At 48.3% G+C, this 27,628-nt stretch overlaps 1 protein-coding gene across 2 annotated transcripts in view; it reads right to left on the reverse strand.

The window, feature by feature from the left end:
* The window catches only part of Fam53b (family with sequence similarity 53, member B), a 115,571-nt gene extending 88,143 nt beyond the window's left edge, over positions 1-27,428 (reverse strand). Inside the window, exon 1 of one of the 2 annotated variants that reach the window (XM_013503079.1) lies at positions 26,879-27,428. The gene's annotated coding sequence lies outside the window, so the exon portion shown is untranslated. Of the gene's footprint in view, positions 1-8,070; positions 8,090-26,878 lie in introns of those variants that run through there. The other variant, XM_005401977.2, reaches the window with a different exon arrangement.
* Between the last annotated feature and the right edge of the window lie 200 nt (positions 27,429-27,628).

A 27,628-nucleotide genomic window follows, 5' to 3' on the forward strand; every position in this document is an offset into this window, starting at 1 on the left:
GTGTAACAAAGTCACTGGTAGACAAGATCTAGAAGCAAATTTACAAACATTTGGGAAAGTGTCTTTCTCAGAGGCACACTGTCTCCTGCCACATGCTGTGAATAACAAAATGCCTCAGAAGGGTTGAAGGGAGCTGGATCCTACAGGTAAGCTCCCTACCTACAAAAGAGGGGACATGAATCTGCCTAGTGATGCCCTTCCCTTGCTAACTGTGTAACTAAGTCATTTGGGTTTTAAGGATAAAAGTGAAAAGCTATCTGGGCACTTTACCCAGAACTATGCCTTCCCAAACCAAGCTGGCACTGGAAAGAATCTGGAGTTGCAACCACAGAATAGGTCCCCAGAATGTGCGACTCTCAGTACAATGAATATTTCAACTAATTCCCTCAGTCCAGAAGCCTGGGTACTACTAAAAAGTCATTAATAAAAGAGAAAAAGAGACTCTTACTCCCCAAAAAAACTCTCTTGTTAATACTTTAACACAAAGGACATGCTCAATACCGATGAGTTAAAGAAATTCTAAAATAGAGGCAGGACTCAGCAAAAACATCAACTCTTTTGTGCCATTTTCCTAGTTCTTCTTGGTCTCTATCTGCAGAAATAATGGGTGACACAGTTTACTTTCAATGCATCCAAAATAAAATAATAGCCATCAATGTGTGCTCAGTGCATCCTCAGAGTCTAACTACAGGAGGGCACTGTGCTTGTCCCATTTTACGTGCAGGGAAACCAAAGCCCAGGCCCAAGGTCACCCAGCTGTGAACAAGGCACAAAGACTCAACCCACATGTCCTGAACTCCAAAGGCTTTGTCTTAGCCGCTAGACCCTCTAACTATAGGACCTATGCATTTCAAGATATCCTGTAAGCATGTCCTTGATTTCTCAGTTAACAGTCAAACAGTGAAGCAGTCACTGAGTTTTCAATACACTTCCTCTCAAATACAGCTCAGCCTGAGCAACTCCAAGCGGAGCATCAACCTTTCGGAATTTAATGTTGAAACATGGCATTACAGGGAGGGCGCATGGGCAGTGGGCAGCTGGGGTGTCTTGGAGAACAGAGGAGCAGGACAGAGAGTCACCACTTTCCATCCTTAACAGCACAGATGCACAGGCAAGCTGGGCACACACAGAAGATAAAGTGTCACCCAGGAAACTCAGGGTACTCGCAGGACTGAAGAGAGTTGCACTGGCTTCTTGCCACCCACCCAAAACTCTGTGTTCATCAGCCCTCATTTTCCTGGGCCTTTCCCTTCCACTGGGCCTCCACCACAGCCCACCCTGTCCTCCTCTCAAAAGTTCATTTCTAAGATACTGGAGCAGGGAGCTCCCCTCCACCTATGCAGCCACGGTCTACACCTGCCTCAGGCATCCTCTGGCGGCAGCATTAAACCTACCCCGGCATGAAAACTCATCAATATCTATGTGCTAAGCCAATATTAAAGTTGAGGAAGAGCACTAAATTTTGAGTCTATAAGCTGCACTTCCCTGCTCCATCCCAGGTGAGTTGTATATCCCTGCATAAGCTACACAACTTTGCTAAGCTCATTTTCTTCCCTCGTAATATATAAGAAGTTATCCTTGTTCTGCTGATCTCAGGAATACGATGGTTAAGGAGGTAATGCCCTGCAAGGTGTGAGCATGACAAAAATGTCCCTAGAAGTACTTAAATCCTTAAGTGAACACAACTCTTACCAGAAAGTAGGCACTTACTAAATACTTATAAACTGACTTTTTAAAATATCTTGCCTTTACAGCCATAGCAGGAACTCCTCAGCAAAGAATGTGCTTTTGAGTCTCTGAGCACCTCACTCCTGGGACTGCACGCAAGGCATCCAGAAGGATAAGAGATACTTTCTTGCTTCAAGCACAAAGCACCTGCCGTCCTTAAACAGAAAGGGCACACTTACCTCCATCCCTCTCCCTCACTCCAGAACAAAGCATGTCTTTGGAGGTGTTTACTTCAATAACTGAGATGAATATATATTCCCTGGCCTCATCTTTCAGGTATCAAAGGACACTGGAAGCCCACATTTGGGAAGGGACTGGCAGTCAGATTACATGGCTAGAAAGACTTGACCTGCGCCCCTGGCTGAACAAAATGGCCCAGATTCCCCTGAGTCTCTCTTAATGAGGGGAACAAACAAAGCAAAACAGTAAGATGAGCTGCTGAACCAAATCAGGATTCTGTTCTCCAGTACTTTTCACAGTCACTCAGAGTGTTATAGAGATTTTCTGCTTTTTTAAGCAAATAACACTGGGGGAGGGGAGAATGACATTATTCAAGGACATGAAAGTGCTGAGATCCTAAGCCAAAACAAATCTGAACATGGGAACAAGACAGCCCATGTTATTTCTTGAAACTAAGGCCAACTGCATGCATGACCTGTCAAGAGCTCATTTATCAATGAGAAATAACTGAAAGATGAGTTTCCTATAAGCATTCCCAGAATTCTCACTACCATTCATGTCATTTAAACCCACCAAACACTCCAAGAGAAGAGTGTGCTACAGACAAGAATTTTCTGAGCAAACTCAAAAAGGAAGGAGACTGGGGATAGAGGTGAGAAGAACTAATACTTACGGGGTGGGCACAGAGCTAGACACTGCTTTCTCCTCCACAGCAGGGTGAGGGCAAGAATGGGCAGGGAACCAGAGGGTGGTGAGCAGACAGCAAGGGGCCCCAAAGATAATCTACAGTGTTAAGCCACTTAGCTTAAGACAACCATGACCTATTCTTCCGTCAGACCTATTTAAAGCATACTGAATTTAACCAACCCATGATTAAAAACCAAGAGATGTGGGGTAAAAAAAAAAAAAAAATAGTAATAATTTAAAAAAAAATAAAGGTGCACAAACAAAAGGCTGTGTGGCCTGTGCCGAGTGAGACAGGAGGCAAGGGGGTCTGTCTGTAGCAATGACCAGCTCCACCTACTCTGCCAGGACACTTCCCTTCTCTGGACCTGATTCCCTCAACTGCCTAATGGGAAGCTGGGCCAGACAAGTTCTGTCTCTGACTAGTAACAGTCTAAGTGCAGTTACATAGCACTGTGTGGCTTTAACCAAGTCACTGTCCCTTCTTGAGCCTCAGCTTCCTTACTTGAAAATGGGAACTGCAAGCTTACCCTAGACCAAGTGGCACGGTATGGGTTATATGCAGGCTGGCCTTCCTATCCAGCTCAAACCTGACCCAGAGTGTGCAAAGTCCCAAGAAACAGGACAAGAGCAAAGCCCAATCCTCATTCACTGCCACAGTGGCTCAGGTATGACTTCTCAGACAACTGAGTTGATACAGGAAGCTATGTTGACATTCCAATCTGCTTGCAGTGGGCAGGATAGGTGGGAGAGGCAGGAGTATAGAGCCAGCCTTCCTCTTATGTAGCTACGGGGATTGGGAAAAAGGGTGCATTTTCCAAATTCAGTACTGACTACACAGAAGCATTTGCCTTGGTGTCTTTCAGTGAAGACAATAATATTCCGAACTGGAAGGGTAGCTTAGAATGCCAAGAAGTAAGCCACTGATCAGTTCTGAGACCTTATCTCCTACCTCCCCCAAAGGACAAGAATCTCTTCCCTTACAAAATGTTGATGGGCTCACAGGACCCTCCAACAGCAATGCTTCCTCCCTCTTATAAGACCAACCCACCAAGCCCAGGCTACTCACAGCCCTCCTACCAGTGTAGCTCCAGTTCAGTCAGCAGGGAAGAGCATTCCTGTTAGTGGCCACAGCCACAGGCCAGCAGGTTGTCACAGAACTCCCAAGGCCACAGCACCAAGGAAAGGTAATCTTTCAGCAGTACTTAGGACACAGCTGGGAGGGTAGCAGATCTCTTAATCTGAGAGGGCTGGAGACTAACAGCCCTAACACATCAGTCCAAATCAGTATTACACCGGAACACTGGAGGTGACACAAGAGGAAACCAGTGAGCTCTGCTAACATATGGGTTACGGGGTTTCCTACTCGGAGGTCACGTCCTAACCTCAGCTCATATCTCAGGACCTGCTCCTTCTGACCTGATGGAGTCATACTCCCAATCTATTTACAGTCTGGTACAGAAATTAATCAGGCAAGCTCACCAATCACACTTGAAGCCTTCCGCCCTCTCTCTTCTACCCTGCATCCCTGCAAGCTCTACCACACGTTCAGGGCCAAGAATGCCATCATCGGCAAAAACAAGAGACTCAGAGTTGCCCGACAAGTCTGTCATACGATAAGTAAACCAAACTCTGTGGCACCTCTCAGGTGAAACTACCAAAGCCACCTATCTAGTCCTGATTGGTAAGGAGGATCCTCAAGGGCAGGGCCGACTCCAGTAGGGCCACACTGGCCATCAGCCGCAGCACCATGGTGGGAGCCTCTCTGTGTAACAGCAGCCATCTGTAGAGAGACCAAAATAGCACCAGGCTCCTGTCTCTTTAGATAAAGAGACTCCTACTAAGGATTTCACTAAGTCCTAATTCAAAGCTAAGTCAAAACATCATCAGCTCTAAATTACTTTGAATAGGTCATCAAATAAAAATAAGAAATTTGGGGGAACAGCTGCTCACTGGGTCTTGAGTCTTTTTTTACTTTTGGGCAGGGTGTGGAGGGCAGGAAAAGGAAGGGGTACCACATTTGCAAACTCTTCTGCACTTCCTTCTAAGCACTCTGGATATGACACCCAGGCCTCTTACAGAGACAAAGAGCACAGACCTGAGAAGGGCTGGTAAAGAGGAAATGACACAGCCAACAGAGTCACCAGCCTAAAAGCAAGGCACCCTGTGAGGCCGTGCTGAACTCTTCCAGGCCCTGAAGCAGACCTCTGCACCGCTCTGAGAAAGACTCCAAGGACCTTGGAACAGTTAACCTCGCTCCCGAAGATGAGTACACCATGACCCTCACCAGTAACAGCCAAGGCCCAAGAAGAAACAAAGATCCATTCTATTGTTTGTCCACAACATATCCTAAAGTGCTTGATAAACTGCCAAATGCACCAGCTGCTGCTGTAGCTGTCTCATTATTGTCATCGTCCCCCTAGTGGCGCCAACTGAACCAGGTTTTGGTGCAGATTTCCCCCTTCCTCTCAGGAAGCTGCAATAAGTCAGCGGCAAAGCCACTACCAGTCTCTAATCACCCCCTCTACACACCTCCAAGCCAGGTGGCACCTTCTCCTGACATCTTCTGAAGGAGCCAGAAAACACAAAAAAGGAAGATCCCCATGAACCACCAACACTGGCCACCTCAGCCAGGGGACACACTAGGGAGGGGGCATAGATTATTAACATTCTCAGATTTAAAAGGGACAATAACAAGGATGAGGCAGGGGCCGGGGGAAGCCTGCCAGACTGAATAGCTACATGGGACCAGAGGGATGAAATTTAACAGATGAAAAAAAAAAAAAAAAAGATAAACCGGGCATGGTGTCGCACACCTGCAATCCCAGCACTCAAGAGGCTGAGGTAGGAGGATTGTTGCTAGTTCGAGGCCAGCCTGGGCTACAAAGCAAGAGCTCCAGGCCAGCCTGAACTACATAGAGAGATCCTGTCTCAAAAAGACAAAAAAAGAAAAAAGAAATTTAACAGACTGGTCGAAAGCTGATACTTGGGCAAGAAAACCAAGTTTCAGGGTTTTTTGGTGAATAGTTAACAGCACATTGTCAGCTCTAAAAAGCCTATGTGATCAGTAACTGGATTCATCTATTCAACTAAGCCTAACTGAGTGGTTACTTTGTGCCTGCTGTGATTATGATATGGGAAGAAGATAGGAACACATAAACCACAGCCCCTACTCCCAAAGAAGTGAAAATTTTTAGTGATGGATCATGAGTGAAATAAAAGGTAAAATAAAATCCACTAAGACCCAGAGTATACTTTTAAAAACAAATAGTATGATATACTGGGCCCTGAGAGGTTCAGGGGCTTATGTTACAACACTGTGAGGTGGGCACAGAAGGCATCCTGATTCTCTCCCTCCTCCACTCTTGCAGGTCCTCTGCCAGGGCAGACTCTTGCTCACTTCAATCATTAATAAACTGACAAAAGCCAGGCACGGTGGTGCACAACTATAACCCCAGTACTTTAGGAAGCCAAAGCAGAAGGATCACAAGTTCACACCCACCCTGGGCAATTTAGCAATTTAGCAAGAAAGACCCTGTCTCAAAATAAAAAAGAAAAAGGGCTGGGAAAGTGCACATATCATGGGTTCAATCCCCACCAGCACAAGATAAATAAATTAACAAAACGTTAGCTAGAGCTGTGCTGGTCACGAGGCTTGAAGCCTAGTAAGGGCAAGGAAGCAGCCACAAGGCTATAGCAGGCAGGGCAAGGAAAGCTACACTACTGGCTGCTGTAGTTGGCAGGCCTGGTCCTGCTGCTGGGCATGGTCCAGGGCTCAGAGTCCACACAAGAATCTCTGAGCAATTCTGACCATGCCCTCAGGTGAGTCTCGCTTTGAGAGCCCATATGGGGGGGCCAGGGGGGCCCCAGTCCCTTCCACAGAGGAGTCGTTCTGATGAGAGGTAGCTACGAAATAAAATGGCTTTCTCCAAAACTCATCAGAACACAGTTTAAAAGTCATCTGCTACCAGGTGTGGGGGCCCATGCCTGTAATCCCAGAACTCCGGGAGGCTGAGGCAGGAGGACTGCATGGCCAAGCCAAACTGGGCAATTTTGCAAGACCCTGTCTCAAAATACAAAATAAAAGAATCTAGAGATATAGCTTGATGTTCCATGGGTTCAATCCCCAGTGCTGCAAGGAAAAAAAAAGTCATTTGCCTTCCACAAAGAGGAAGTCAACTTGAGATAAGTCCATAACATAATTTGCCCGAATATCTTCATGCTATCTACTGTCACCCTTACCATTCTCCCCTTGAACCACGGGAGACTAAAATGCCAAATTAATCTTCCCTACAGACAGTACCACTCATGTGCAAAACAGTATGTGCCATTTGGTACAGCCAAGATGGGAAGCACCCTGACTGCTTAAAAGCAGGGGCAGAATATATAAATGATAAGACACTCACACCAAGGACAAAGTGAAGCTTTTCAAAAAGCTTTGAGGGGGCTGGGGATTTAGCTCAGCGGCAAAGCACCTGCCTGGCAAGCGCAAAGTCGTGAGTTCAGTTCCCGGTACCGGAGAAAAACCAAAAAAAAAAAACAAAACAAAACAAAACAAAAAAAAGCTTTGAGAGCTATGTCCCAGTAGTAAACCATATTCCAGAATAGTGTTCAGAGAAAAAACGAAGATCAGAAAGTGGGTATCATAAACTACTATTTGGAGGGCCAAGGATATAGCTCAGCAGTACAAGCACCTTCCCAGCAAGTGCAAGGTCCTGAGTTCAATTCCCAGAACCACATAAATAAATAAATAGGCAAGCTACTATTTGGAGCTAATAACTGTACTAATATAAGAGTCAAAGAATAAGAATATAATTGTAATAATTATAATAAAGTTAACATCAGTTGCCTGCAAGGAGGGGCCATGGGTAACTGGGAACAGAGACAAGAGAAAACTCTTCAAGGAAGACCTATGCTATCTATATGTATTGGTCTGTGTAAAAAAAAATTGTACCTTAGAAAACAATATATGCAAAATAAAAATACTGCTATAGATATGCTTATGCAGGCATGGGTTACCTCTGAGAAGATAAACAAGAAAACAGCACAGGAATTCCTTCAGAGAGGGAACGAGCTGTTTGCTGGGGGAAAGGAGTGAGCAGAGAACTGCTATTCATCACTGAGTTTGTACTCATGCACATAATGCCTGTTACTTAAAAATTAATTTGGTGCCGGGGATATAGCTCAGCAGCACAAGCGCCTGCCTGGCAAGCACAAGGTCCTGAGTTTGATTCCTGGTACCAAAAAACAAACAAACAAAAGAAATTTAATTAATTAATTAATTTGGGGCTTGGTATGTAATTCAGTTGGTAGAAGGCTTGCCTAACATACATAAGGCCCTGGGTATAACAAGCTCCAGCACCATAATAAAATAAACACACACACACTGCCTAAAGTTCCCCAAATATCCTGTGCTGTTTCACACCCCCAGACCTCTGCTGGTCCCTGTGGTTGGTACTTGCTCCTGGCTCCCCCTACCATGCTCTCAGCCTCTTCAGCCTCCAGACTACGCTCAAGCTCACGTCACCACCTCCAGGAAGGCCTGCCTATACCACATACTGAGTCAGGCCCTGTGCTTCTGTACACCTCTGAGCTTGAACTGGCCTGTCTATGGCCACAGTGGATTGTGAGGGCACAAACTCAACTTTAGTCTCTCAAGTGCCCAGTCAGTAGCATAAAGAGCTGCTCAGGAAATGCCTGCTGAGACAAAACACACGGTCAGTCACCACTGGTCAAATCTCAACTTTCTTCCTACACCTATCAAAATTGTGTTAACACTAATTTGAAGCCTTGAGCCTCCTAGTTAACAGAGGGGCCAGGTTCGAAGCAGAGCATGACAGAATGCCCAGTGTCAGGTGTGCATGGTGGCACACACCTGTAATCCCAGGATTCAGGAAGCTGAGCCAGGAGGATCACTGAGAGTTCAAGGCCAGTCTAAACTACACAGTAAGACCTTGTCTCAAAAAAATAAATAAACAAATAAATAAATAAATAAAAGAAATGCCCAGCGGCTAGCAGAATCTGTGGTTGACACAAAATCCCGGCATCTCCTGTCACTCACACTTCCTAAAGTACCTGCAACCACTCAGCAGAGCCTCGGTAGGCAAGGGTGGCAGGCAGCCCTGCTCATATCCCAGCACAGGCAAACCTTGACCCCAGAGCCCTTCCCCAATGACTTTATTTCCTGTGCTCTGCTTTTAGAAGAAAGAGTCTGGCTGTAGCTAGGGCCCGACACGGGCCAGGCCCACGCCTCTGTAGGAACTCGACTGGAACAAGGGGCCCAAGGGCCTGGGAGCCTCCACAGTGAGCCAGGAGGGTCAAGGGGCAGAACTGTCCCAGGAATCAGATAGGCATGTGATGATGTGTTCCTTAGAACAGCCTTTTACATAGAAACAAGTATTTTCTAGATGACTTGAACTAAATGAATGCATCCCATGTACACCTCTGTATTGTGTTTCTGCCATCATTATTTTCTCTTAGTATCAGAGTTCTGTCCCAAATCCAACCCTCACTGGACTAACTGTACTAGGGACAGATGAAGGGAGACACAGGTTCACAACCAAGTTTACATAAACGCCAAATGTTCAAATAGGACTACTACAAGGCATAATCAGTGTCGTAAGTGCCAAGGACAGAGGAGTGAGTCTGTAATTCTAAGGAAGGAGGTAAAGAGCTGCAATTTCAGCCAGGAATGGTACAGCACACCTGTAATTCCACCACTCTGGGAGACTGAGGCAGGAGGACTGCAAGTTCAAGCACAGCCTGGGGACTTCAGTGACTGAGACTCTATCTCAACATTTTAAAAAGGGCTGGAGAGGCAGCTCAGTGTGAAGACCCTGGGTTCAATCCCTAGTACAACAAAGAACTCGAGGGCTCCCTCTTGGCTTCAGGTAGGAGTCCCCTGTTGCCCAAACAAGTATGACATACAATGTGCGGCCAGTATCAGCACCCCTAACCGAGGATGGGGTCGGGGGCTGCCACACAAGCAATCAAGCCACCACCACCTCCCCACACTCCACGTCGCTCTTTCTCTCTGACTCATAGAATCTGCACTACCGACCCTGGCCTGCCTTTCTCTCCCTTGGCCAACAAGAACATCAAGCAGGCGGCTGAGCTATGAAGGGCACATCCAGGCGACCCTGACAAAGTGTCCTAAACCTCCCCCTTCCATAAAATGGCAGCATCTGAGTACAAAGCTCCAAAATGGTTATTTCTATTTTCTAGGATACCAACAACAGCCCCTGTCCAGACCCACGCAGCCAACCCAGAATACCAACAGACAATACAATAATTGTGTTCTCCCTTGGGGAGGGGGAATGACCACACAGAGCCCCATATGAGAATGTTACAATCGTCTCGGACTCCAGAGTCACAAATATGTGATCAGGGCATGTGCAGGGCACGCGCTCCCCACGTGTTTTCATGCTTATGAAAGCACAAGGGCCAACGTACTACAGCTGCCGGGGGGCTGGTAGCCGAGGAAGGCCGGGCACTGGAACAGCACAAAGGAGTCAGGAAAACAGCAGAAATGATATATTCGGACCGTCACTGACTCAGTGTCTTGAAGTTTTTTGAGAAGCAGGAGCGGAAAGAGGAAGACTGCTTTACAAAGCACAACCAAGAGGAAACTGCAAAGCTAGGCAAAGACAGGGACGGTCCACCCCTGCCAGCTAGTCCATCTTTAACTGAGCACACAAAGCCAGCAGTGATTTCACACTCACTCTAGACAAATGAAAACCAAAAGTGAGATGCAACCAATCTTTGCAGGCAGCCAGCCACTAATAACTAGATCCAGCAACTGGCTGAGTCAAGCACATCACTTCCTAGCTCTGGCCCTGTTTCCCCGGCTATCGAAAGGCCTCATTGACTTGTGGAAACACAGGGCAGGCTCACCTGTCAGGCTGAGACTCTTGCAAACTCAGGTAAGAGAGGAGGGGAGAAAGTAGTTGACTCTGCACACGGTTGTCATCCTAGTTCCTGTCACCAAGTAGGGATAGTGACTTCAGGACATCTTAGACAAAGGGAAAACCTCAATATTTAGGAAATGTATATTGCCATTTGGAGAATCTTTACTTATTTTACTGAGTCTCAATTGAAAATAAGCTAGAATCTTCTGAAAACTGTTTTAATTTATATTAAGCAACTGTGTCTATCCAGCAGAAGTTACCTACTTGATACACAGCAGCCAGACTGCTTGCCAAGAGAGTTTAAAGATAAATATTTTAACAAAAATCCTGCAACATGTATTAAAATCAGAGGTACTGGGGGCTGGGGATATAGCTCAGCAGCATGGCACCTGTCTGGCAAAGGCGAGGTTGTGAGTTCGAATCTCAAACCAAAAAAAAAAAAAATTGGAGGTACTTTTAGATTATGAAGATTACAACAGATAAAGCACCTGAGTGGCTTTATAGATGGGGAGAGTGACAAAAAGGATCCCTGAGTTTCTGGGCATCACAGGGCAACATGGAGCAGATGCTAGGGTAAAAGGGCCCCAGGTTGAGACCTAAGGGACACATCTGTTGGGTAGAGTTAGCAGTTAACACTAGTAGTTAGCATGCCGACTTGTCTGAGCTCCAGCTTACCAATGAGTTTACATACAGGTGGAGGAGCTGGCAGGAATTATGGGAGCAGTGACCTTGAGCACTGGAAATAGCAGCCTGAACATTTCCTCCAGTAACTTGCATTCACCACATCCTGCCTGGCACCCAGTGACCTGGAGAGCCCGAAATTTTGAATCTGTCTTCTGAATGTCTTGCCTCCTTCAGAAATCTCAAATTCAAAATGTCTTTTGGGGCCACACAGGGAACATAAATGAGTGAGCCACACTGGGTAGGAACTATGACCTCATGCAGAGCACATGCCCCACCTACAGCAGACAGCTTTGGCTACAGCTAAGTGCTGCATGGCTATGAGGGAAAGAGGGTCCCCTGGCTAACATTAAAAATCTTCTAGCTTGCTAAGAGAAGCCAAAAATCTAGTCTTCTTTGTCCAGTCCCCTGATTTTTAAATGTTGTCAAGAAATTCAAAAATTGGTAGAGCATCACTGGACCAAACAAGTCAGGTCTGAGGACCACATCTGGCCCCCAGCCCACCAATGTACAAACTCTATCCTAACTGACACTATTAAGACCTATGAAAACACCTGGACAATACAGTTATTAAGTTTACATCTTGGTTCAAAAAGCCATGTGGACTCACTTTGGCCTTAACAATCCACAGTCATGTACATCCATCTGCATCACTCCCTGGCTCATTCTGTGAATTTGCTGGAGGCTTCAAAACAGCCAGAGAGCTCAGACTGTGAAATTCCATGCACATCAAAGTAGACCCATGAAACTCCCAACCCCAGTGGAGGCTTGCCTCTCCAGCTGCATAATGGAGAAGACAGTTGATTTCATTCCTTTGCAAAGCTGCGTGTCCCTTCTCCAGGCAAGCTGTGACCTTATGTGGAGTAGAGGGATCTTTGGTCTGCCCTGCCATCACCAGGAAAGCTCTCTCTGGCCTCTCCCACAGGGTGGGGTGGGGGAAAGAAAGTTTCCAAGCCAAATACTCTAAATAAATGCAAGGAAACTGAGCAGGTGGGACAGATAATTCTGGCTCCCTGACACCTCCAGATTGCTGGCTTTGGTTGGGTCATCACGAATAGAACAGCTGCTTCCTCCTTCAAATACTGCACAGAACAGAGGATTCTGTTTGGATGACTTCTATGCGAGATATAGAAACAAGAGGGGAGTTTCCTGCCTTTTATTTCAAAATAGCCCAGGACAAATGAAGACTTCTTGTACCATAACAACACATTCAAAGGGAAAGTTCGATGAAGCTGCCTTTCTTAAATGTCACCCCACAGAGAGCAACCTACTTCTCTGCCCACAAACCATGATAAAAATGTGATTGGGGAACCATCCAGAGAAGCAAGCGATTTCACACAGCAGCTTGGTGCATGACTAGGAACAATACTGAGTAAGATAGAAAGGCCTTGGAAGGGAGGAACCAGGGTTCCAAGCCAGGTTCTACCCACAGTGGCCCACTCTCTCAGAGACACGGCTCAAATTCAGCTCCTCCCATGTTAAGTGGGGCTAGTTATCCAACAACTATTTGTGAGACGATCTGATGAGAGAACGTATACATAGAGCTTGGCACATAGTAGGTACTCAACAAACTCTAGCTCTCCAAGTGAAAGACAATTTCCATTATACAGAGTCACACCAGTGTTCTTTTGGGGCACACACAATTAGCCCTCCTCTCTGAGTGCTGGTGCAGCAGGGAACAATTCTGGGCTCACCCCGATCTGCCATGACCTCACCTTGTACTGGTTAAAGAGGACAGAGAAGACTGTTCTAGGAGTGGCAAGCTAGAAATAAGCAAAGTGTTAAAGATGTAATGGGAAGGGACAGGGATGTGCAATTAAGTGTGGCCTTCCAGGGCTATTCACAGGATGTTTCCTCTTTTAAAGCATAAAAGAAAAACACAATGTTTTTCCATGAACATCCTCCTAACTCCAACTTCCTCCTTACAAGATACTTCTTTCATGAAACTATTCTGGGGCTAGATTCACCAGGTTTATCTGTCTGTCTGTCACTCTGATCTGCGATCTAGAAAAGCCCTGCTGGTATCTTATTCTTGCATTTCATAAATATCTCCATCCTGATATAAAGAGAGTGAACACTGTCTAAGGAATGCAGATTTGTGCAGACTGGACTCCTGACAACACAGCCCATCTCAGAGAGGCCAGTGCAGCCAGCCTGGACCATGAACAGGTCTGAGGCAAGCACTCACACTGCTTCTCTACACATCAAGAGTCCATCGTTAGTAAGGGAGAGGTCAGGGAGTGAGGGAGAGATGGTTCTGGCACCGATATGCTTATGCCTGGCTTTAATGAACTGGGAATCCATGCTATCTGTATTTACCTCACCTTCTACCTCAGAATGACTCTACCTCTGAGTAATTTCCCAAAAGACTCCTATTCCAAGCATACTTGGCCAAGCAAGGCAAGAGCTACAGGTCAGCCCAGTTCTCAGCAGCTCACCAGACTGCACTGATGTCTATTACTGACAGCATTTTAAGGACAGCCACATGACATCAGCCTGAAACTCATCTTCCTTCCTCATGCTACACAGGAGACACCATTTTGAGTGAATAGAGTAGTTCCTTATCTGCTCTGTGGCCCTGCATCAATCAGAAATCTCCTCCCAGCACAGCAGGAAGAGTGGTATAACCCATCAAGTCCAGATGGTCCAGTACAGAGCAGGATATGAACGCAGGAAAGTGAGTTTCTGCAGATTTCCGCAGGGCCCAGCAAGCAACACATGGGGCGTGGACACAGAGGGTGGGAGACCAAGGGCCCTGGGGAGCTCAGAGCCAGGGGTCATTGGCTGGAGAGCAGCTGACCTATGGTCTACTCATGGGGTTGTGGGGCAGCTCTTTATGTGAAGCCAAGCAGCAAATTTTCCATCACCTCAGAGTCAATGAACTAATTCCCAGTTCTTGTCTTTAGGCCAGGAAGCTCCAGGGTTGTCTACCAAAATGTTCTCTTGGATTTGGATTCCCCACACACTGGGAGATAGCCTACAGCACCCCTCCCAATGGAAGATTCTGCAGTAACAAGGTTCTCTACATCTGCACAGTCCAACATGTACCAACTACTGAGCACTTGACATGCATGGGTAGTGCAACTAAAGAACTGAATTTCTGACTATAGTTCTGTTAGTTTCAATTCAAATAGCTACGTGAAGCTAGTGGCTACCATACTAAACTACATCTGAAGTTCAGAATATCTGTATTAAGAAGGGCTCAGTACAGTTTTTTTGTAAAGGGTCAGACAGTAAATGTTTTAGGCTTTGTAGACCATTCAGTCCATACATTCCACTGCTGCAGCCTAAAGGTAGCCACAGATACTAAGTACACAAATGGGTGTGACTGTGTTCCAACATAACTTTATCTATAAAAACAAGCACTGGGGGTTCAGGGATATAGCTCAGCAGCACAGTGCCTGCCTGGCAAGCACAAGGACCTGAGTTCGATTCCCAGTGCCAAAAAAAAAAAAGGAATTGGGCCAGATATAGTCATCAGGCTATATAATTCTCCACCTCCTGATAGAGTATTAAGTTAAAAGTTCAAATCCTAGGACTACTGTCCACCAGATGGATGACACTGGGTAATTCTTTACCTATAAAAAAGGAAGGAGAGGGCTGGAGGTGTGGTAGAACGCATGTGCAAGACCTAGGTTCAGTCCCCAGAACCACAAAAATGATTGGGACTATTACCAGTACTTATTTTTCAAGGTGATTATAAAAATTAAACAAAAAGCGTACAACACACTTAGCACAGTGCCAGCACACAGTGGAGTAGAAGTCCTTGTGGGGTAAATGAAAATGAGAAGGTACTGGAGGCTCTGACCTGCCTGATCCCTTGTGTTCCTCCTCTGCTGTGAAGCAGGCAATATCACTCCCAGATAAGAAAATCACAGCTCAGAGAAGTGAAGTGGCTGGTTCCGAGTCAAATAAAATCAAGCAGCACAACTTAGAGAAGGAGGTCTGGGGTTCCCATTTCCTGGTTCCTTGCCCTCCTCTCTCTCTCTCTCTTCCTCTCAGTCTTTTCCGGCCAATGTCTTCCCTACCTAAGATTCTACATTGCTGTCTAGACCCATCTGTACTGCCTTGTACTGTAGAAGACTCCTTTTGTACAGGAAGTCATTAAGAAACACAAAGTCAACAATTTCTTAAGGGCTTTAAGACGTCAAGCTCTCCCAGGTCCTGTTCTGTTGCCACAGGACCACCCTCACAAGGTGCCCCCCCCCTGCCCCCGAGATACGGCATGCAGGAGCGCATTGGGAATTCTGGCAGCGTCTCATCCTGCACAGCACTGCCTCCTCAACCAAGCCTTCTGAATCACCCAGGTATGGTGGTGGACACCTCTAGTCTCAGCTACTTGAGAGGTTAAGGCAGGAGGATTGCAAGTCTAAGGCCAGACTTGGCAACTTATTCAGACCCTGTCTCACAACCAAAATAAAAACCAGGAACTGTAGCTCGGTGGTAGAGCACTCGCTGAGCGGGCATGAAGTCCTGAGTTTGATCTCTAGCACTGGGGAAAAAAGCATGGCCAGCAGGTGTCTGCTCCGTTCCCCCGCCTGCTAGCTTCTTGCCAGGCTCTGAACCAGTGCCTGGCTCAGCCCTTCCCCTGCACTTGTGAGGGAACAACTGAGCACAGCTCCTCCTGTAGAGCTCCTAGGGGGATCAGTGGAGCCTGGAGAGACCGGGTGATATTCCTCAAGCAGGCGCTGAGTGGCTTGGTCTGGCTTCAGGTGCCCTTGGAGGTGGAGGCCTGGTTTGGAGTCCTGAGCTGTGGCTAAGGAGATAAGTGGAGTTCGGGTACTGCTCCCTACAAGTATGGGAAGGCTTCTCAGGTTTCCATAGCTCTGTTTTCGGCCCAGCCCCCTTGTTGCTGGATCTCAAACTTGGGATCCTCCTGCCTCAGCCTCCCAAGCAGTTGGTATTACGGGTGTACCACCACATGCAGCTTATCACAGTGCTTCAGTAACGTGGTGCCATGTTAACAACAACTTTGGGAGTTTTTTCTATAATCCACAAGGACATGCCTGAATCTCATACAAGCTTAGGGGGGAAAAAAGTTCTTGTCTTTCCTCCAAGGCAAATTAAAACACATTCATCTCAGGACATCACACCTTCAGGGTAGAAGAGAGGGAGGCTGAACCTCACAGACTCTGGGCTCCTATTTTTGGCTATGTCATTTTTTCACTCCAGTTTGTAGCTCACCTTTTGACCTGTTTAGACTCAGCCAGGTCCAATCTCTCTTTTACTTTTCTAATAGGTGAAGGCATTTATTAACCTCCCTGGGAATGAGATAGACACAGAGGTTCACTGCCAAAATTAAGACCATTTGCAGTTAACTTACTTCCCTCTTCAGGAATAAATGCTGAGGAACAAAACCCTCTAGGGTGTAGAAAAGATAGCCCAGCAAGAAGAGAGGGGCTGCTGAACTGCAGCTCTGCTTCTTCACAGGTTCACTATTTTTCTTCCCACTCCTCCTCTGAGCCTGAGTCACATGCTACACAGCCAACTGGGCCAGGAATCTGGGCTGGCATCTGAGGGTGGCGAGGCTCCGGAGCCCAGCCGCCTGCAGTCAGGTGACCCAGACAGGCCGTTCTGAGTGTGTATGTCAGCAGCTTCCCCCACCCTGCAAGAGCATGCTGCAGCAGAGCCACTGGGGCACTGAGGCACGTTTTCCAATCACACCGACCAACGTGGTGAGATGCCTTTTTTCCCTTTGAGGGGAGGGGGAAATAGTTTGACAATAATTTGGACTTCTTCAACTTGTGCCATGCCAAAATGTTTTATTTGTTTTGACTTCTTTAGTTCCAGTGCAGGCACAGGCAAGAGATGTTGGAAAGAACTGGGAATCCCATGTGCCCTCACCAAATGCAAGCCGCAACTAAAAATAAATGAAGACCACATCACTCTGGCCAAGCAGACATCAAGTGATGAAAATTCCACTATTAGGCACTAGTCACATGCCTTTCCAAGGAGGTCACTCCAAGGTCAAAAGGGGAAGGGCCCCTAGCCAGTGTCACCCAGAAAGTGACACCTAGTGAGGCCTGCTGGACAAGACCGACTCCTCTGCCTTCCGCTCTCTCACCAGCACCCAGCTCCTAAGTGACTGCTGCTGGCTCGTGGCCCTCAGCTCTCACCCTGCCCTTGTTAGCCACCTCTGTCCCAGGCCACACAGTGGACTCCAAAGCTGCCTGCTATAAACCTGCTCTGCGCTGCCACTCCCAGGATGTGGAGCTTTCAAAACTGCAAGTATCAGCACATCATTCTCCAGCTCCAGTCTTCAGGGTTAAAGTCCAGACTGCTTCGCCTTGAACTCCACTGCCATCCCAGTCCCACCTGCACACTTCTCCCCACTGCCTCATCCCAAATACCCTGAGAGATGGGCGCAAGCTGTTGAGCCTCTGCACACACTGCTTTGCAGGTCCATATCCTCCCTCCTTCCCACTCTTCGTCTGTCTAAACCGCCGTGCATTCCTCCATACTCAGGCTAGCTATCACCTCCTCCCTTCAGCTCAGCTTAAGTGACCTTCATGACTTCCACAGAACTGTGTGACTCGCCAGCACCGCGGGCACATGTACCTTCACTACATCTATCACACCGTGTCTGACACACAGTAGGAACTCAACAAACCACTGCAGACTGACTACCCATAACAAACCTGTAAGCATCTTAAAAACAGCCCAAATGTGAGAGGCCCTGAGTTCCATCCCCAGCATGGCAAAAGAAGTTGGGTGTCTGCTAGGAATAGGAAGTGAGCTGAGCCCGGTGACCACCATGGCAGATTCGTTCTGTGCTCACCACAGACAAACAAGAACACTTAAAGAGGGCACGCTCACAGCGAGTGAGAAGACACACTCCACTTGGAAGATGAGCGCTGTCACGTCCACTGTGACTGGAGGCAGTGGAGACACTTTGCTTACCTTGCTTTTACTGCCCCTCAGTCACAAAGCTTCATAATTTCATCACCCGACCTAAGCCCAGGTACCTTGATGGGCCCTCTAGAGAGGGTGAAGTCCAGCTCAAGTAGAAGCAGCTGCCACAGTCTGAACCAGAGTTCCCACCCAGAACCAGTAACACAGTCTTCCTGTATCAAGGGGTCTCACCCCAAGTTGCCCAAAATCCGGCAGGAAAATGTCATGTGTCAAGATCACCCACTCTTCATCCCGCTGGATGCCAGGCCAGGGCTGAGAAGGGGCAGTGGTGTCAGGGATCGGCAGCCTGTGCCAAAAGAAGGGCAGACACCATTGCACAGGCACAGGCCCTTCGCTCTCATCTGGCCAGGGGCTCATTTCAAACGCTTTGCTCCTTGGAGAGACTGCATTTCATGCTGCGGGAGGGTTGGCCAGGAGGGGATCTGGAAGCGGCCGGAATCACACCCTAGGCACAGGTGGGGGGAGCCTCCAGCTGTGACCACACAACCAGAACCAAGAAGACGCTAACTACAGTGGCCAAAAGAAGGGACTCGATAACAAAGACACCAGCTCCGAAGACTGAAGAGAACCTGAGCGGTGGGGGAGAAGAACCCCTCGCCCTCGGTCCAGGGAGGCGCATGGCCGCGGAGCTTTCCTGAGCGCTCATTCACAGAGCTTGCCAGCATGCAGCCAAGATTCTGAAGCCACATCATGACCCATACATGCGTTTAATTTTCTATGGGCCAAACTAAATCACTGTTTGTAAACAGAGATTTAGTTTCCTAAAGAGAAAGCTTAAAAGATTTCACCAGTCTTAACGCTTGTTAAAAGATACACATTGCAAACTAAACTATAACTCATACTTTCGACCCTCCCTCCTGAAAAAAATCACAAGCCATCTGAGAACAGAGAATGCCAGATGAGCAAAGGCTGTCTTTCCCATGTGACCCGTCCGGCCAAGCCCGGCTCCAACCCAACTCCCCTCTACTCTGTCCTGTTGTCCTTCACCCACTGAGCCCTCCACCTGTCCTCCCAACAGCACGAGCTTGCCAGTAATGTCCACTGGGCTCCAAGTATCCCCACCATTGTCTCACTCAGTGTCCCAAACCCCTGCCTGAGTGCTGTCAACAGTGTCATTTTGTACATGAGGCAACGCTGGACAGAAGACAGTTGCGTCTATGGCCATACCACCCTGAACACGCCTGATCTCGTCCGATCTGGGAAGCTAAGCAGGGTCGGGCCTGGTTAGTACTTGGATGGGAGAAAAGACAGTTGCCTGTTCAAGTACACAGGCAGCAAAGGGCAGACCTGGGATTTGAACCCAGGGACTCTGATTCCAGAGCTGAATGCTATCTTTACCCTAAATGATGCAGAACTGGGTTTCACCTGCACTCCGCCCCAAACTTCTCCATAACAAGTAGGTCCCTCTTGGCACAAAGCCTGCCCCAGACCTCATACAGAACCTCTGCCTATCTGGTCAGACTTATCTCCTACCTCAAGTCCCTCTGTATGGCACCGTGCCCTCTGTGAGGGGCTTCTCAAACAAGACTCTTGATGTTAGGAGGCAGGGCCAGCAAGGTGAGAAACCTGAGACCTAGAGAGGCTAGCAGGGCAAACTTTCTACCTGAGAGAGTCAATCATTCAACTGTAGGAAGGATTTCATGAGAAGGTGGTTCCCAGAGTCCAGCCCCCAGTACGGAGCCAAAAGGGCTACCCTGCGTTCTACACCGCTTTTGGAGATTCAGAACAACAGATCCCCAACCCACCCCTGGCCCAGGAAACAGGCTCCCTGTCCTCACCTAGAGCATGGAGGCAGCCGGCTGCAGAGGACACTGTCTTCCCACCCATGCAACCAGGCTGCTCCCAGCCAACAGGGAACCTCCCTTCACTCCCAGGCCCTTGGCCAATACGAATGCCAGAGCAAGGGGAATTCCAGGCCTCCTCTCCCAGTCAGGCTTTGTGCTACAGGGTGCTACATGCTTCAGCCAGAGGGCAGCCTAGGAGGGAGGGTGGCCTCCATAGGGCGAGGCAGACAGGGCAGACAGTGACAACCAGAACCCATACAAGTCACCTCCTCCACAAAGGGCACTTCTGGGACACAGAGAACCCTTAAAGAGGCCCAGCTCCCCCAGGAACTTAAAGGCCCAGCCAGCAAACCTGCCACATGGCCACTCAAGGCCCTTGGTGGAAGTAGCAGCACGACACCCTATCAGCTGTCACTAGGGAGCACCCACAGGACAACACACACTGCTCACAGCAGGAAGCCGGCTGCCTTTGCGCTGGCAGGCACCGGATGAGAAGGAGGCACGATATGGTGAGAAGAATGTAAGAAGCAGGTCAAATCCCAACTGTCCTCTCGCTGGGGTATGTGAGTCCTCTGAGAAATAATGTCTTCAGCAATACACTGAGGCCAGTCCTCAGCCACACTGTGCCAAGGAGTAGTTAAACTAATGAAGTACCCACCTCTGTGCCAGTCACTCAGTAGGGGCCCAGTCAAGGTCTGCTGGATGAATGTGGGAATAACAGGCCTGGAGAAAATAACAACTCTCCTCTTTCCCTTCACCAGGCCCAAGCCCACCTCCTGCATGGAGCAGAGCCCTTATTTACTCTCTACCGCCATGGCACAAAAGAGCAGAGGGACAGGCTTTTGGCAAAAAGGCCAACATCATCCTCACTGAGCTTCAGTACTTTCCATCAGGACCTGTCTTCCAGCGGAGGAAGTCTGGCCCAGCCAAGTGAGCCGTCCACTTTCAGCCAATCTCAGGGAGCCCTGAGACGCTACATTAGTGCAGGGACTAAAAGGGCACAGCCTGTAATAGCGGTCCAAGAGCCACTGAGCATATTTCCGTGGCTCTGAACAATGATACTGGCCACGTGCTGGCCTTTGCAAAAGCAGACTGTCCTTGAAGCAGGAATGAAGTCCATCAAGGGAATGGGGCAGGGACTCCGGAGATGCAGGTCTGCCTTTTTCCAAACCACAGCCATGTGACCTTGGGAGAGTCACCTCAGCTCTTGGGAGTCAGATCTCTCTCTCTGGAAGCTTACATCAGGTCAGAGAAGCTCTCACTCTCCAGGGCCCCAGCCATTCTAAACATAATTCTATGAAATGCAATCTCAAGTATGTTTGCAGGAGGACAGGTCTGAGCTATCAGGTACAACTGAGTGGCTGACGGTGTGATAGTCACTTACAAATGCCAACTGTTTACTGAGATCATCAGAATGTGCTCTGGCCCCAAACTGCATTTTCCCTCCTCTAACCCCCACGGTATAAAGCATGTGCCAAACCTCCAGAAGGAAGAAGACCCCAGGACAGTGGGGAGGTAGGGACTGAAACTACAACCTGCGCAGCACCTGCCATCTTCAATCTGTAGAGAAGGTGGCTTGGAAGGGATGTACTGAGCTCTGGGAAGGGAGATACACCTATATCCTGGGCTACCAGAAATAGGACTACAGCACATAGATGACATCCACAGGAGGCACTTTGCCTGGGGGTGGGTACCTTTTAAACCAGTGGTGGCAAACCTATGGCACATGTGCCACAGCAGGCCATCTGTAACATTAAAAGGTCTAAAAGGCTCACCGTCACTGTTTCAAACTCTCTTTCACCAAGATATGGCAGCAGTGGAAAATTCCAAAAGGTTTGTTCCACTCGTGCTAAGGAAAGCAAGGTATGGTAGGTATGCTAAGACCTACTCCCGCCCTCAGCCCTAGTTCTGAATGTGTAACAGCATCAACTCAGGAGCATTAAAAACACCCATACTTGGGTCCTATCGCCTCTCTCCCCAGTTGTGATGCAACTAGGTTTTTTCTAAACCTCCCCAGGTGACTCTAATGTGCAGCCAAGATTGAGAACCACTGCTCTAGCTTCCAGAAACCCAAAGCACAGACGTCCCAGGCCTCCTCCATAAGCTCATTAGGGGCAGAAAGGACAGGAGACCTAAGCAGGCATGCTCATTCCCCTCCAACACAAATCAGGACCAACCTGCAAGGAGCCATCTGTCTGAGACAGAATGTAAGGTCCCTGCCTGGCCCCGCCTGGCTAGAGCGTACCAAGTTCTACCCTGCTGGAAGATGTACAAGTGTGTGTATTTGATTACTTTAGGCATGTAAACAAAATGTGATACTGTGCAAACCTGAGGTGACATACGCCACAACATAATCTGAGACATCTGGATTACAACCACACACACACACACACACACACACACACACACACACACGTTAGAAACCCTTTAACAATCTCTTTGAATGCAAAATGAAATCCGAAAGAATGGTGATGCTTCTAGTGAGCTGCCAGATTTATTTCCTGCTTCCCCCAGAAGGTCACTGGGAATAATTATATTTTCTTGTGAATCTGTCTTTTGTAAGGATGAAGCAAAACATTTCAGTCTTCCCAATTGGCACTGTCTTCAGTCCTGCAGAAAATTCAGAATTCAATCACAAAAAAAAAAAAAAAAAGGCATAGGAAAGGGAGCGGGAGGGAGAAAAGGCAGTTAAAATTTCTAAGTTTCCCTGTGGTGTTAACAAGACTAAACAAAATTTATACTTAGAGATAAAACAGAACCCAGTGCCTCCGTCTTATAAATACCCCAACCAATATGATGGTGCATGGGAAGCAAGAAGGCCCTGAAGCCAGATACACTGGATAGTCCTACTGGCTTCTCTGCCTTCCATTTGTGTGGCCTTTCTGAATCTCAGACTGTTCAGCTGTAACTGCAGGCTGGCTTTGGGAAATTAGAATGTATGGAAAGCCCCAAGCCTAGGGGTCACCTTCAACAACCAGTGGGTACTGCTACGGATCTTTCGATAGTCTCCATCCATAGATCCAGTCTATGGATCTTTCAGCATCCATTTGGGAAGAAACCTTGAGAACTATACTATACCAGTGCAGAGAATGAATCTGTCTCTGTGTGTAACAGGAGAATGTAAGGAGGGAGTAGTCAGGAGTTGGCTTGCTACAGCATTCTGGGGTCAAAAGAGCTGTTTACCAACATGACTTGCTTTTTCTCTCCTGAGAGCAGCGCCGTGGAAAAAGTCCCTCCAGAGACGCACAGACGCCTAGGAGGTACTCTCGTTTCCATGATGTTCCTGCATGGTCTGACCAAGCTGCCCCCATCCCCCATGCAAAAGGCAGCCCCCACAGCAGGAGAGAGGGAGAATGGTTAAAGAAGCAGGGGTGCCTGTCACACTTCTCTGTAACCCCTGACGTGATGTGAAAGTCTACAAGGTAGACCCTTTGAAATGCAAAATCTTCCTGAGTCCTTCAAATGTGTTTTTATTTTCTCCAGTTCCTAAGGCTGCTTTCAGACCCACCCATCATTTCCCCTCTCAATCAACCCACATTTAACAACAACAAAAAACAAAAACAAAAAGGCTAAGGAAAAGCTCAAGCATCTCCAGTCCCTTCGAGGAAAAAAAAAAAATACTGTCCTTAGCTCCAGCCTGCTGGCATCCCCTGCCAAGATACCCTGAAGCCAAGTTTCCTCCGGAAGATTTCCTCACATCCTAACTGCTCAGGAGCTCAGAGGACTTTCTTAGACAAGAATCCAGGTTCCCTCTGACCCAAGTTTGTTAAGGTTGACAGGCACCACCAAAACCACAACCTGAAGCTTACAAAACCCAAACCGTGTCCCCAAACCATGTCCACAGGAGGTTTGGATTAAGTATCAAAGAATTTACCTTAAAAAACAATGTTGTTTGGCAAAGAAAATTACTTCACCATAAGAAGAACCCTAGGGAACAGTAAATTGCTTTTGAATATAGACTTTTCAGTGGCATGGTCATTAATCATGTTAATGTAAACTGCACTAAAACAAAAATTTTCTAAGCAAGTCTCAGGGCACATCAGCATATCTAAGCCTCTGGGTTTGTTTCCAAAGTTCACATCCCAGCACGCAATGAAACTACTGTTAATGGGGTCAGCTATTATAGCGCAGTTCCCAACCCTGGGCCATAATAAAGGTGACTCAGTTGTGCAGAAAGAACCTTCATAAAATTAGGCATGAAATAAACAAAGAAATGAACCAGGGGAGAGTCAGTGATTTTTGGAAAAGTGTTTTCATTCAACAAATTTAAACAGGAACTCTCCCCTGTATGATCAGATGTTTAAGAAAGAGACCAAGGAAGACGGCCAACACTCCTTGCAGCACCTAAGTCCCTCGGCCAGGCCTTGTTTTGTAAGGTGGAGGACAGGGCAGCCACTGAACAAGACGATGAGGAGCTGTGGAGCCCAACAGAGAAGAGCTGTGCTGAGCCCAGCCAGACCCAGCCATGTGCTTCCCACTGGCAACAAACTGGTTCTTTCAAGAGAGGAGTCTGACAAAATGGACAGCTGCAGCAAGGCAGAGGCTGAGAGGCACAAATCTCAAAATTCCCTGAAATTTGGATTCTCTCTTTAAGTTAAAACAAAAACCAACCACCGTTAGGGTTTGCAAGGACTAGTTAATCTACTAAATAAGTCTTCCCCCTTGCTGGATCAATTAAAGAGAGTCTGTCCACATCTGGTTTCCATCTAAAACAGAAACTTGTATTATCAGCATATTACATAACAAATTATGCCTGCAGGTTTCTTTTATTACACATCAGAGAGGTGTGCATGGTGGTGGTAATGATGGGGGTGGTGCTGATCTGAATATTTGCTTATTTCATTCCTTTTTTTTTTTAAGGATAAGTACAAGAAGTTTTCATACAGTGTACAGATTAATTCCAGAAAGCCACACTGCCTGGATAAAACATCAACTGAACAACTGGAAGGTGGCCCCAGTACTGTCTTCAGTGCCCGCTGATGGAGGAGTTACTGGGAAGGGTGTGACTTTTTAAAGAGCTCTACAGACACCACACTGCTCCGCAGCGTCCCCTGCTGCCAGCTTCCAGTATTTAAACAACCCTCCCCGCACCCTCGCCCAGCCTTCGCAAGGGAAGGAGAGCAGGCTGTCCTTGCCTGAGCTTCCATCACAGGGCAGGCGCCTGCTCACTGGTCCCACTTAAAGGACACCCTGCCCACTAGGTTTCACAGAGCTGGGGGGACGGGGTGGCAGGAGGGCAGTGAAGGAATCAACAGTGGGTAAGAGAATGATTAAAAGATGAAAAAAGAAAGACCCCAGGAAATACTATCGGGGCTCCCTGAAAAATGTCAGTGAGGGTATCTCACGGCTGTTTCCAAAAGAACTTTACGAACTTCTAAAATACCATTAAGTGCAACATACCCTAAGTTGAAAACAGAAGGGAGACACTGATTAAAAACATTATCAATTAAAAGCAGAGCAATGTCCTGACAGGGTTAGAACAACCCTCAAGGGCACCTTTACATCAATGATACTGCTCGCTTTTATTTACAATTTGTCTTTGATATCAAAATCTCACCTTCTCAGGCAAAAACAATAAGTCTTTGCAGAAAATTATTTTAATTTTCTTTAATGGTCTTCTCTGACCAAACATTTGGGAGAGAAATGCAGGCCCTCCCCAAGCCTCTCCTTAGATTTCTTGTGTGGAACAGCGCCTTAGAAGCTGCATCGGTCCACAAGATGAGTGACAGCATCTACAATGACCTTCTCCAAGTACAGACAGGGTCATGGCTGCCAGTCCTGAACTGAACTGAAGACTCAAACCTCTTCCCACTAAAAGGACTCTAACCTTGTAGGAACAAGTGGCTGTTTTCTGTTCTGGTCTATGGCCATTGAGGGGGAGAAAAAAGACTAGACCTGCAATTCAGTATCAAAACTAAGTTACTGTTTGTTAAGCGGATAAATTAAAAGGAAACAACACCCTGGTCCAATCTGGAACAGTGAGTTTCACAGGGTGGGCAGATTCCATCCTTTCCAAAGTCCTTAAACCGGATGGCATCTTTTAATCCAGAGTCCAGGATCTGGAGCAAGGAGAGATCTCCCTTCCAGCCGGTGGGGACTGCTGGGAACACATATGCTAGCATATCATTTGGAAGTCTGCTAATATGTTGAAACAGCACAAGACATTTGCCTGGCTTCCCAGGCCAATAAACAATGCCATTCCAGCTCCTGCAACAGTCAATAGAAAACAGTCCCTTTTCTCCAACATCCAACAATTCAACAAACATTTGTTCCTGTTGAACAACCGTCAGCCTGGCTCCGTCTGCACCGGCTCCAGCAAGGCGAACACGGTGGCAGCAGCAGTGGCAAAATGCCCTGCCCAGGAGCCCGGACCAGAATGCAGCCCACCGCAGGGGCCACTTTCCCAATACCACCGAGTCCGGATTGTACCGTATGGAAGACTCGGAGTGTGGCCTATAGGAGGCAGAATCCCATTCATCAAATGCTGCAAAGAGATTTTCTTTGTTCACCATCATACTAAATACATACAGTACGTGTTAATAAACCCGGGCAGTCAGAGGGGAGAAAGCCAGTCATCGGAGGGTGCCCGAAGGGGAGGGATCCGAGCATGCTCGCCCGCGAGGCTCGCCACTGCTCCAGCTCCCTACCGGGCACTACGAGCATTGTTCCCCAAGTCCGCGCGGGGAAGGGGGTGGGGAATCGCTGCGGGGGGTGGGGGGAGAAGACACCTGGGACAGCGCAAACCGAGGACCCTCCCCTGATTTTGGGTTTCCTCGCCTCCTCCGTCCCCGCCCCACCAAGAGAAACCCCGACCAGGAAACCCGACTCCCACGGACTTGCAAATCAAGGACTGGCAAAAATGTGACCCGGCCCGTGTGCCTGTGACGGACGGCCCTCCTCGCCATGTGCAAAAGCCACGCCGGCAAGGGCGCCCCCACTCCGTGAGCCCTGGCTGTGGCCACCCCGCAGCCTTCCCCTTCTCGGGACAGTACGCCCTCTCACCCCCATCGCGACTGCACTGGCCAGTCCAGCAGCCGCGGAGTCGGCGACTGAGCGCCCGCATCCCGGGGGTGGCGGGTGCAAACTTCCGCGAACAAAAGAGTTGTCTGCAAACGATGCGGAACTTCGGGGCAAGCGAGGCCGCCCGGTTCCCGGGGCTCGGCGCCTTCGCCGCTGCTGCGAACCAGGACACAAGTTGAGACGCGGCGAAGAGGACACCCCGGAGCGCAGTCTTCCCCACGCCGGCCTGGCAGACCTGACCCGGAGAGCGCACACTTTTCCACAACGGCCAGTCTTGCTTGTTCCCCTGCCTGCGCGCTGACAAGTCTCACGCTTGCAGCAGGGACGACACTCAGCTCCAGAAGAAAGCACCCGACCCAACGCGAAGGAGAAACAAGGCAGAAAAAAAGGAAATCAACATTAGGGGAAAAGGAAAGCAAGCCCGGCGCGCACGCGAACCGGGCTCCTCCAGCCGGCGTCCAGGACGCACAAGCTGGGACCTCTGCGCGGGACCAGATTCCCAACTGCCATCGCCTCCGCCCGACCCGGGGTCGCTTACTGTGCGCGGCGGAGCGCTCCAGCCGTGGGCCCCGCGCCGTCACTGCCGGCGCTCGTCAAGTCGTCCGGGTTGCCCGCCGCGCGTCCGCCGCGCGCACGCTCTCCTGCCGGCGCCGAGCGCTTTGTACCGAGCGGCTCCCGGGGAGGAGGAAATCGGCTTGTCACTTCCTGAACTGTTCGCAACTCGTCCCTTTA

The sequence above is a fragment of the Chinchilla lanigera genome, unplaced genomic scaffold (assembly GCF_000276665.1).
Source record: "Chinchilla lanigera isolate Chin_1 unplaced genomic scaffold, ChiLan1.0 scaffold00076, whole genome shotgun sequence".
Taxonomy (NCBI): domain Eukaryota; kingdom Metazoa; phylum Chordata; class Mammalia; order Rodentia; family Chinchillidae; genus Chinchilla; species Chinchilla lanigera.